The sequence below is a fragment of the Brassica napus genome, chromosome C6, assembly GCF_020379485.1.
Source record: "Brassica napus cultivar Da-Ae chromosome C6, Da-Ae, whole genome shotgun sequence".
In the NCBI taxonomy this organism is placed as follows: domain Eukaryota; kingdom Viridiplantae; phylum Streptophyta; class Magnoliopsida; order Brassicales; family Brassicaceae; genus Brassica; species Brassica napus.
Window position 1 is genome coordinate 32,782,417 of NC_063449.1, and position 13,489 is coordinate 32,795,905.

Here is a 13,489-nt window from a genome sequence, read left to right on the forward strand (position 1 = left end):
GTTACTCTACATTGGTCTATTAATATTACTCTTACATTTTACCAATTAGACTCTTTGTATTTTTTTACCAAAAACTGTGATTCATTTTGTTAGACTAAAGTGGAATAAAAAAGGTGAAAATGAAAATAAAAAGATAGAAGAAAATAGAGTAAATGGGGTTATTCTAGAAAAAAATATAGTAAATACAAATGATACTTTTCTCTGTTACAATAATAACAAGAGAAAACATGATAAAACGATATTTTACTTGATTAGTATAATTTATTCTATTTTAGCCATACATTCACACCCTAATTAATCCCTATATATGAAAGAAAAGATAATCAACTGCCCCACGAGTGTAGTTAATTATTTTTCTATACCTATGTTTATAACTTTCTATATAAAAAAATAACATATATTTGAAGGATTACACAAATATATAACTCAGTATAATATATTTGTATATGTACATACACATCAATGAATAAATACGAACATTTTTGGAGTAATGAAATTTAGAATGTACTAGTGTTAATCCCGTGGTACGCACGGTAATTAAGTTTATTTCTAAAAAACTAATTTTTAGATATACATACATATAACTAAAAGATATATTAGTAAAAGTTGTTAAAAGTTGTTCATACAACTATTAGTTTGAAGTTTTCTTGATTTAAATTTGTCTTACTCTTCCTTCAAGTACCTTTTTTTATTATTAACATGCCCTCTGAGCAGTCTATGTAAATTGGCACTTACATATACTGAAGAAATCTGATCATGTGAATTAGCTATGGAAAATATGGCAGAAGATAGCACCATTTAATTTGTTGGGTCAAGTCGATCGTGCAAAAGGAGAGTACATGTTATCTTCAGGGAGTTAGTTAGAATCATTGGTACCATCCTCGAAAAATAGGAGCCGTTGGGTGACAAATCGCATTTAATGTAAACCATAGTCTTATATTTTTTTGAGTTATCCTTGGTTCACCGCCTAAGGTGAAGCTAGCCAATAGGATTTCATTATTTTAAATTCGATATTTTTTTAAAAAAAAAACAAAATATTATCAAGTTATATTATGTTTTTAAAATAATAATAAAAAAATAGCAGTTACAGAAAAAAGAATTAAAAAAAATCTTTTTAACGTCGTCAGCAAAACACTAAACCCTAAATCTTAATCCCTAAATCCTAAACTCTAAACCCTTGGGTAAACTCTAAACCCTTGGGTAAACCTCAAACCCTTGGATAAATTTTAAACTCTAAATAAAAACAGTAAACCCTAAAACTCTAAACCCTAAACCCTAAACCCTAAACCCTTGAGTGTTTTAGTGTTTAGTGATTTTGATTTAGAGTTTAAGATTTATCCTAGAGTTTAAGATTTATCCTACAGTTTAGGGTTTACCCAAGAGTTTAGGGTTTAGGATTTAGGGTTTAATGTTTTGCTGAAGACGTTAAAAATATATTTTTTTGTAATTACTATTATTTTTTATTTATTTCTTTTTACCTTTTAATTTTAAAAAGATAATATAATTTGACAATATTTTGTTTTTTTTTTTAAAAAAATATCGAATATGAAATAACACAATCCTATTGGTTGGTGAACCTAGAGGTTCACTATAGGGGGTGAACCCAAGAATAAATCTTTTTTTGGGGTCAAAATAAACCATCTCTTATATATTAAAGGAGAATCATTATAATAAATGCATTCACATTGTAATAGACACGTGGCAACCTCACAATGATTTGATAATAAATATGCTAACGCTTTCACACTATATTTATAAATGTGTTTACACTATATATTTCGTATTTTTAATATAAAACTCACATGCATGGTTTCAATAAAACTTTGGATTTTTCGGTTCGAATCAAAACAAATAACGAATCAAAAGCTAAACTATATTGTTTACGGATAAAGTTGGGCAAAATATTTATAAATTTTGGTTTGATTTGTTATCCGTTTTGATTTGAACCAAAAAATATAGATATCCGTAACTCTACGAAGCAAATCAAATACTAAAATATAATTAGAAAAAAACAAATCACAAATACTTATATGCATATATGTACAGAATTATATATATATATATATGTTATATATATAATAGTTTATATAAGTTTTACAATATTTTTATGAATTAAATTTATTATATTAGGTATTAAAATTTTAAAAGTTAAATAATATTTTATTTTTGTAATAAAATGTTATTATTAAAATTTTCAATTTTTTAAAAAATTTTATTTTATCTACGAATCAAATCAGATATTCTTTAAAATTCTAAATCATTTCGGATATCAGAGTCACCGACTATCCAGGAGGCTAAAGATTGAATCGACGTGAATACCTCCAAATACCCGGATATTCGATATGTGCCCACCTCTATTTACATATACAAATTATTTTTCTTTATATGAAAAAAATTCACTTATGTCAAGGTATTTTTAAATTTTAATTAATTTTAATTTTATCTCTCATGTATTATTTTGAACAAAAATGTCATTTAATATTAATTAACAATATCTTTATATATTTTTCAACTATTTTTATATACTTTTACATACACATACATGTGTACCTTGATGTGAGCACCTTGTGACTAAGTATTTATCACAACTGAAATATCTATTTTTTTTTTGGAAGTTGAAATATTTTTTTCTTAATGTTTCTTTCACTACTCACCAAATTGTAGTGAAATGATTTGTCTTAATAATTTTTTATTCTTTTTCTTGAACTAATAACCGTTTACAAACTATGATATGAAACCATTGGTTCGACATGACGACTATCTAAAATTTATAACATGAAAATAAACAAATAATAGTAATTTTTTCACACATTCTAACCGAATAAACCAAAATAAATATTAATTTAAAATAATAGTTATATTTTAGGAGATTAGAAACCAAAAATTAACTTAAAACCGAACCGATATCCAGATTAAACAGATTTAATGTGTTTTTATTAAAAATAACGAAACTAATAATCACATTCCGCACAAATTGCGGGTTATTATCTAGTAGTCTTATTATTTATCAACCATTTCCGTGAATATAAGGATTTTTCTATCATAGAGGACGAGATGTGTTTTTTTTTTTTTTTTTTTTTGTTAAAAGGGCATTCAACGAGATGTGTTGTTCAAAAAAAAAAGAGGACGACATGTTAAAAAAAATAGAAGACTAACAATTTCCAATCCAACTACTTACTTTAAAATAGAGTTTAAAGTCAAAATTTGGTGCACAAAAAAAAAATTGTTTCAATCCCACTACTTTTTGCACTTTATAATAGAATAAAATGATGTTTAAATAAGAAAAAAATCTCTAAAATAGTCATTTTTAATTTATTTTCACAAAAATAATCTTCAGTAAATAAAGTGACCAAAATAAGTTTTATTAAAGAGTAAAAATACAGTTAAGGGGATTAGAGTTAAGGGATTGGTTTGGGGATAAAATTTCAAATGTTAAAATAAAAAATTAAAATTAAACTTTTAAAAATAAAAAAGGCTATTTTGGTCATTTTTTTCTTTGAATGCTATTTCGTGACAAAAAATTAAAAATGATTATTTGACAGAATTATCCTTTAAATAAAACAATGTATTTTTGTTTGTTTATTACTCCATTTTTACTTAAAATAGAATTAGGTTGGAGTAAAACTTAACTTCACTATTGAGTTACTCCATTTTGAAAGAAAAGTGGAGTTTTACGTTGGAAATTAGAGCATCTCTAATTTCTCTCCATAATTTACTTTAAAATAGAGTTTAGAATAAGAAATTTTTCAACCATACTTTATTTTTCATTCTATAATGAAATGTAAATAGATGCCAAAAATAAAATAATATTTTTATTTGTGTTTACTTATTCCATTTTTTCACTTTAAAATAGAGTAGGATGAGAGCAAAATCAACTATATTATGAAGTTAACCCTGTATTATATTGATGTACTTCTTTTGTTTCATAAAAATGTTATTTTGTTATTTTTTTTGCTACACAAAATATAATTTTAAAATTCTAATATAATATATACGTTAACATTAATAATAATTATAAAATAATTTTATTTTACAAGTAGTTTTGTTTAACACAAAAATTATTGATTAAATTAATGTAATTCTTGAAAATACACATGAATTTAGTTATTTTGTAATTTGTGTGAAAAAATTAAAATGACATTTTTGAGCGGATGGAAATCCTGCCTAAATAACCATCACATTGTTCACTATTCACGTTTGTTATTTGCCTACTATGCATTGTATATCCAAATATGTATCCAATGCACTGTCGATTTATATTTTTGTGTATATAATATATTAACGGCGTAGTGTATACAAACGTAGAAAGGGGATCAAGTTGGGGTCACTTTACAGAGCCATATACGTAGTGGAAATACATCCGCCTCAAGCTCATTGTAACCACTGATTTTATTTCCTCTCTTTTTATTTATTTATCCCCTCATGGTTTCACATGGAATTTAATAATTGAATATGAAATATATAAATATATATCTTGAAATAAATAAGTGATATCAGTAAATAAAAATGAACGTAACCAAATAAGAAAGCCGAAAAGAGAAGAGGGAGAGATGCAAAAATAGTGGGAGATAAGTTTGGCATTTCAGACAGAAACAAACTGCCAGTAAGATTGTCCATTCTCGTATAGTCGTATCAATGTTTTGTTATACCTAAAAAAAACAAGATCTCCAGATGTCAAAAAAAAAGACAAAACATCTCCATAACTAAAATGTGATCGCTTTGCTAAATGTTTATACAGTTTGTTCCCATGTATAGATAAAGAAGTACCCATAACATAATACACATGCCAAGATTATGACATCCTATTTGTAACGTAAATCATTTATAGGTTTATCTAGTTTGTTCATCGTTGTAAAAGCGTATAGCATAAGTTGACAAGTGAACATCAGACTTCATTGTTTTTTTTTTATTTGAAAACTAAATCAGACTATATTGTTTTGCCACCATTTGCGTTACCCCGTATATATCTTTATATATATATAATAGGCTTTGCTTCTCTCCCACCTATGCCAACAAGGACGCCACGTCATAAATTGGGCTCTCCTGCGCGCGAAACGTGTTCTCTACGCTGCGTTTCATCAAAGTGTTTTCATATTGTTTCGGGCTTGGTGTTAGGCTTGGTGGTGCGCTTCATCTGCGGCCTATCGGCCACAAGCTTTAATTATGTCTTCTATTGTTCTCCTTCTACGCCGTAGGCGCGTTTTGTGTTTCCATGGAAACTGATCCTTCTTCCTCCTGATCCATCAATCAACCGGAGCCGTAGCGAATCTAGAGTTTCCAGCAAACTATTCATCTTCTTCCTACTGATCAAGTAATCAATCGGTTACGAAATCATTGCTATTAAATTCTCTCTTTTTGCTATTAAATTCTCTCTTTAAATCAATCTACACGATCTCTCTTCAATGCCACTTTAGCTCTTCAAAGGCAGTGGTGGTTCGACTATAAAAAAGGTTAGCATCCCTACAATCTGTAGCATCCTATCAATCTATTATAACCAAAGCAATCTCCTTATTTTCTGAAAAAAATGGCTAATGCTCGATTGGGTCTTTTCGTATGTGATTTCTAAGGTTCAACCCACTCTTTCTTCTCCGCCATTCAGCTACTGCTTACTGAGCACAGAAAAATTGATGACTTCCCAGATCCAGAAGCAATACGCTAGACGTCATGTCTCAATATGAGGTTAATTTACTTCTGGGATTTTAGAAGTTGGAGTGAATCGATTCTTTTGAGCGATCTCCAACTGAAGATTTTGTTGGTATTTTTTTAATGAAAAATACCGATGGTACATTAGTAACAATTAATGCTGGGAGAGACATTGCATTCCGTCGGAAGAGGAGAAAACCGACAAGTATTGGCGACGTCGACACCATATATTAAGGCAACAACCATCAGATTCAACCTTTGATTTACAGCAAAAACAGTGTTTGGGTGACTTCACCTCTTTACCTTCTCTTATTGCTACCATCGTGTTTGCTTTCCTTGACATTACCTCTTTAGCTGGACTACCTGGTAAGGTACATCAATGTCTTTTCTTGATGACTTACTCGATTTTCAGATCAAACTTCGCTAATAATCTTCATTTTTCCTTCAGCAATTCAGGCCAACAAAAACAACTGCTTAAGTTTTACGCTCAACTTGAGCTTCACATTTCATCGGACAACGTGTGCTTCTGTTTACGATTTTTATATTGCCATTAACTGTTGATCCAAAAAACAAATCTAAAAGCCTACATGATTTTATGTATGTAGATAATTAGAAGAGCTTAGTGCTGCAAGCAGTCAAATTATTCTGTTATCATTCCATTTTAAGATCACAAGATTCCGTAGCTAACTTGCCACTTCAACTATACAAGGTAACATAAATTCTTTGAACCTCATAGGAAAAGCTACATCTATGGTCACTTTAATGGGTATGCCTTTTCTGCATATCAGTGGTCCATTTTTGAAGTGCAAAAAGTGGTACTTGGAAAACAAGTAAGTTAAAAAAAATTTCTTTAATTCTGGATCTTTTCCTCTTAATAAAAGATGTAAGATGGCTTTTCTTATTTCCAGATAGACAATCTTCGTAGCCCTGTTTGTAACCTCAGTACATGTGATGGTAAGAGATGCTTATTCAAATTTTAGAATTGATGTTAGTCTTTTAGTGCCTCCAATAAAAAGATCGCAGATTAAAATATTTGTTTCTTTTGTAGGAATAATTCATACACTGATGTTAGGAACATTCGGTATTTTAAATGAAAGCTGTAAAATGGAAGATGAGATTCTCTCTTACTAAATTTCATAAGTTTCACAAAGACGAGAGTATAGCTTCTTTCTTTTGTCAAACACAAGTTATTTGTTTTTTCATTATTATAGTTACAAATGTGTTTCTATGTGCTCTTTTGATTTGTTCAAAAAGAGGTAGTAGAGAAGACGAATTACACAAACACATAACATGGATATGTTGATGAATGTTTACGAAAAATATAACGTACATGATGAGTGACTGGCTAAATCAATAATAGATAGATTAAAAGTCGTATATGAACAAAAGCATTTTAGGTGACGTTGAAAAATATGCATAAAAAGAAGGAAATCTGCTACATCTATTTGTATTCACACCTGGTCAATTATATTTTGCATTATCAAGAGTAGTGATTACTCAAAAACAAACCAAATGTGCGACTATCTTTGAATAAACCAGCTAGGAAACAAATTCTTTTGCTTATGTTTGTGTTCCATTTATGATTTATTGCAGATATAGGATTTAGTTTACAAGTCTGAAGCCCATAAGAAAACACATCTAAGTTAATTATAAAATGTAACTATGTAACGTCATATTTTTCTCTCGCAGACGATGCTTCTCGAAGCTCTAACGAATTAATCTGATGCTTCAAAAACTATAACAATAATGCTTCTTTGATGGTCTGTTTCTCTGTCTCGGTAGGCTTCTTCACTCATTTTCTCTACCATATTTAATTAGTATCTTTACCACTCAAACGACTCATATCTGGTGGGTAAATACTATGAAAGCTTCTATTGGAATTTTGAGGATATTAGCATTGGCACATATTGATAAAAACTCGCTACAACCGAGTAAACTAACTATGGCGGGTATTTGTTTCTTAACTACCAAAATTTATGTCTTTAAATACTAGGCTTTGCGGATGTAGATTTGAGTAGGCTTATTTTGGAGATAAATAGTGTGGAAAATTATCGTAGTTCAAGAGTTTCTGAAGTATTTTGGTGGAAAACATTTGCTATGAACCAGCTGGGAGACCAACTCCTCCCTATTGCTCTTAGTCAGACCCTCAAACCAGCTCTTATGCGGTTTGGTTCCAGTTCCAAGTTGATAAGAAAGCGAAAAGGCTTTTACTTTCTCTTCCAATGAATTTTATTTGCAGAAACTAAGAGTTTATTCCGAGAACTCACTCTTTTTTTCTAATTATAGCTGTCAAACAAAAAAGTAGTTACAGTTAGTCAAACAATAACAAACTACTTTATTATACCATTTCCAAATATTGAGTTTTATAATAAAATAGTGTTTAAAGCATGTGTTATATTTCAAATCATTAGGAAAGACCAATGCATTATCTTCACATAAGAAACGAAAATGGAGATTATTGCAAATCAAGCCCATCCTTTAGAGCTTGGACATGAACTACCAACTTCAGCCATTTAAGACTATAATATCAGGGAAATACAACAGAATAATGCAACCATCCTTCAGCTAATAAGACGCCTAGCATATATCAATTAGAACTTGCCTGAGCTCCAACAACGCACTTTTTTGCAAGCATAACCGTATCATGGCTCCTGTAATCATAGGGTTTATGGTGAATATAACATTAACAGGTTTCTGAAATTCATCCCTCATGGTTTCTGTTATTCTATTAGATTATAATATTTATTAACAAATAAGTGTCAAATACATAGGCTAAAGTAATAACACACCTTAAAGGAATTATTGGGCTGCACAGAGTTGTACATATACGTCATGCATCCTCTTTATTAGGACATTCAGTCAATAAAAAAACCAGTGTGAATCATATCAGTTAAAACCTGACCTTCTTTCTAACAATATAATACATAGTATAGACAAGTTGTTTCTAAATACATAGTGTAAGAGAAGTTACTTTATTTAGAAAACTATATAATAAATATCATGAAAATCAAACTCTTAATATAATAATTTATATACAAACACTTAGTATAAACACAACCATTCTTAATAACAATAAACATTATTAAACACCACAAATTCTAACATAAAACTCATCCAATAAAAATCTACAATAATATAGTTCACACATCACACGATAATCACAAACCATTAAAATGGAGATCATAATATGAATGAAAGATCAATAAAAAGTGAACTTATATGATTTAAAAGAAAAAAATGATAAAAACATATACACCACCAAAATAAAAATAGAAGATACTCTGATTCAAATCATTAAAAAATTTAGTTAACTGCAACAAGACTAAAACTAAATCTTTTTACAAAAAAAAAAATTAATAGTAAAAATTACAAAATAAATAGATAAAATAATCATATAAAAAATCTACATATAATACAGAATCAAACATTTTAAGAAAAATAAAATTGTAGAACAAAATATATAATGAACATTTAAAACTATTGCTAACGAGCATAATATATCTTATCATATATAATCTCTCATCACCTAAAACTTTCTAAAAGACAAAAAGCATTATCATATACATCTCTTGCAAATGAGACCAAAACACAAACCACAAAATCATTAAAAAATAATAACCAAGATCATATGTAAAGTATATCCCGCCCTACGGGCGGACCGACCCTAATATATATATATGTGTGTGTTTTGCGTTTTTCTTTTTTTTTTCTTGTACGTGCAAAACCATATATTAAAAGAGATGGACGAAGCTCAAAACTAAATTGTTTTAGCCCATTAAGGATCTGGTACAAGAGATGAAGTAAGACGAAGGTTTTTTTTGTTAAGCGGTCTGCTTGCAAATTATGTGTCCTAGGAAGAAAATCGAAAGAGAAAGAGTGAAAGACAGAGGATAACTGCTCAATGTCGAAGAAAATTTCGAAAATATCTTTCTCCTGCCGTTTGGTGGTAATAGCTCTGATGAACGTCAGAGTCGGAAAACACATGGAAGCTTAATATCTCCAGCAGGGCCGGCTCAACACTGTTACGGGCCCTAGGGCAAAAAATATTTTTTTTTACCCTCTAAACTTTATATGTAGATAATGTTTAAAATGTTTTTAAAATTTAATCAGTAATATTTTGTAATGAAAATAAAACTATATACATATCAAATAATTTGGGCCCTTTTCAATTTTATTTATTATATTTATAATTTTTTTTATACATAAAAATATAGATTATAAAAAAATTGGACCCCTTAATTAGTATTATACGGAGGGACACGGGCTTGGGCCCAGGGCGGTCGCACCGCTTGTCCCCCCTAATAAGCCGGCCCTGATCTCCAGTGAAATTAACTGCCGCTTTGATTGATGATCTTACAGCGCGTGCCTCAGCCATCAGGGGTGAAGCGACTGATTCTTGTATCTTTGTGCTTTGGCTTGTCTCAGTATCTTCTTCTCTGGTGTAGATCCAGCCTAAACCCGTTTTCTTTGCCTTATCCCAAGATGCATCTGTTTTGCATACAATCGTGATGGAGGTGACTGATCGATCCCTCGGCGCTCCTTGTTGTTGTTGTAGGGTTGAATTATGCGTTAGCCGTGTTCGTTTGTTAACCGCAAGACGCTCCCGCTGCGGCAAGAAAAAGCACGGTGATGATGATCAAAATAATAGAATCTGAAACTAAAGTAACCGCCAACGATTTCCGGAGACACAAAAAACTTGACGCCGGTACCGCTAAAATTTTCAGCGTCCCTTCTACTGCCCCTGCATCATCGGTGTTGCGTGTTGTTAATCGCCGCTGCGGTCATGGGTGTTGTGCGTTGACGTGATTCCCGTTTAATTTTTGGTCGTTGCCGCTGCGTCTTGCGGCTAAGAAACGAACACGGCTATTATCATATTCTTAGTTAGGCTCTTTGCTTAGGCTAGAATCCATTCTCTTGCCATGATGAGACTTTTTGCTACTATTTTCTCAGGAGTAGAGTTTTGATTCTCAAAAATCAATTTGTTTCTTGTCGTCCAGATAAGTCAGCAAATCCAAGGGAGTATAGGAGACGAGACTCCTGATGGTGGTAGACATATCAACTTGCGGTGCTTGAAGAGGATGGACTTTATAGTATCGTCTGCAGCTATGTAAACTGCGCAGTGGAGTGGGGTAATCTCCCAAACTTTCCAAGCAAAGGGGCATAGGAAAAAGGTATGGACTGGTGATTCAACTTCCTTGCATCGTGGACATGATATATTTGACAGAATTCATCTTTGTTGCAGGTTTTCCCCCATGGGTAGAGCTCGCAGTACCAGAGACCATAAGAAAACTTATAGCTTTGGAAGAGAAATCACCCGCCCAAATGTTTGCAATCCAGTTGAAATACTGGTTTGCATTCAGAGCTCTTGGTTTATTTGTCACAGTAGCATCATTGTATCCTGATTTTGATGAGTAGATTCCAGATTGAACAGGTTGCCACACATAAATGTATTCTGAGTTCATGCGACTTGGTCGAAGACACTGGATTTGGGAACGTAGATCAGGTAACAACTCGTTTGATCCTTTTGGTGTTCCACTTGAGGTATGTGGTGGTTAGGAGGTCTGGTACTCTTAGGTATAGAGCATTCTTTGGAATTGGGCCGTAACGTTGACATGAAAATACTGGTAAAATTATTAAGAAAAATAAAAATAGACGACGAATAAAAAGGCAAAATTGAAATCAGTGATTGTTTAAGAAACAAAAAAATATTTACTTACAAAAAGATACTGCTTATTAAATCAGATGATCATGTGCTTATTAAAGTACTATCCTCGAAACAAATTCCAATGGAATTCTACGAAATCAACTTGGATATCGAGAACCTATCTTCATCATTTACTTTTATCTCTTTTACTTATGTACCTAGAAGTTTGAACTCTACTGCGGATGCCTTAGCTAAATCTGCATTGCACCGAAATTTTTAAATATCATTTAGTGAGGTAGAGGTCATAGGCTAACTAAATCATGTCTCTACTTGCTTTTTGATAAATGCGTTGATATCCGCCTGATAACCATATATATAAATTAAGACATTTATCTAACTCCTCATCTAATTTATAACTTGATGTTACATCAAAATTTCCATCGTCAATAAAAATGAGAAAATGTAATGTTTTCTCATTTATAAACTGAAAATATCATATTAAATACATTTAGGCGGTGAACAATGATGTGTGCGTTATAAGAGATATATAAACTAGTTGCATGATTAGATAAGAGATCAGGTCAACATTTAGGGATAAAAAGGTGACCCGTCGGTGTCCTGACCGATTTGCGGTTTGATCCAGCGGCGGTGAGAAGCTAATCTGGACCTACGGGCTACGTGGGCCTACGTTACCCGAATGTAGTCCCTATCGTCTCCATCTGCAGCTGTTCTTGCTGATTACCTTTGATTATTTGTTTCCACTTATAATAATAATTTAAACCAAAAGCATCCATTATGATGTCAATCATTTTAAACACTAATGTACTAATATTATTAGGCTTCTCCACAGCTCATTGTTTATACTATTTATTATCACTAAATCATTTCTCCGCGCTAAGAGCAGATAATATATTTAAATTTGTTATATTTATCTTTTTTATTTGTATGTGAATTTTTGTATATTAAATTATATATAACTAATTTTTAAATTTGATTTTTTTTTTCATATTTTTAGTTTGAAGTAAGTATTTCTATTATATATAACACAATTAACTAATAAAATATGAAGAATCAAGTTTGAGATTTTAGAGTTATGTATAAAAAATATAATTATGTATATAACATAAATTATCTTAGTTTAAAAGATCAGAATCTCATCTCGAATAAATTCACAAAAAAAAAGTACTCCAATAACCTACTTAAAATATAAAAACCCCCTTTTCAAAAAAAAAAGTATGCTTAATAATATTTTTTTACGTGTAATAGTTGAAAACTGACAATTGAGTATCGATCTAGAATATTATTTAAATATATCTAATGGTAAAATATTAATTGTAATAAACAATTTTTTTAATTTTTTAATATTACATGAATTAGGAGTCTTTAAAATCTAAAATCTATTTTATTAACATAATATATTTTTATTCATTTATTATTTTGACGTTGCAAAATATTGCTTTAGTTTTATTTGTATATTAAATTTTTAATAATTTAGTTTCTTTTTAAGTAATTTTAAAATTATCAAGAATATAATATATTTAAAATTATTTATTTAAATATGTCCAAATATGATCTCTCATTTTTATGTGTGTTTGCGTTGAGCATATTTAATTTGTAGTTTATATATTTAATAACACCTTGTTGCGTGCCGTTCTATGGTTTTAATAAATGTGTTGTCATTTCATTTTTATTACTACTAACATGATTTTTTAGTGATCAGTGATAATGTATTTTTAACGTTATGTAATATATTTTATCGTATATTTTCTAACGCTTCATGCTGACACTTTTTTTTAGAATCATTTTAATTAGATAATATGTTTAAAGATGTAAATAAAACTGTGTATGTTGTAAATTTAGACTTTTTAGTGTAACTGAGCACTATCAATTATAGAAATTATATTATGATTTTATTTTACTAAATCTTTCTTTCTGTGTATATTTTTTGTTTTATTTTGTATTTTTACAATTTTATTGCCTTATTCTTTAATTGCAGAGAATTGCTATTTCCAATTTTTGTTTTATATACTTTAAAAGTCTTTGGTTGATTTTTATTTGTTTTCTTTCTCCAATTACAATGTAGAGTTTGTCCGTTTCTTTTTTTTGGATCAAACTACTAATATCATCAGATAGAAAAGCTTAAACTCCAAGAATGTAGTGAATATTTGTGCTAGAGAAAACTGATTTACCCACTAATATAGT

The 13,489-nt window shown here is 30.1% G+C and overlaps 1 long non-coding RNA gene across 1 annotated transcript; it reads left to right on the forward strand.

Annotated features, from left to right (window-relative positions):
• The first annotated feature begins 2,847 nt into the window (after nucleotides 1–2,847).
• On the forward strand, nucleotides 2,848–11,137 carry LOC125588931. The gene is made up of 3 exons (XR_007325119.1): nucleotides 2,848–6,014; nucleotides 6,092–10,814; nucleotides 10,886–11,137. It is a non-coding gene; the product is annotated as an uncharacterized LOC125588931 (long non-coding RNA).
• The last annotated feature ends 2,352 nt before the right edge of the window (nucleotides 11,138–13,489 follow it).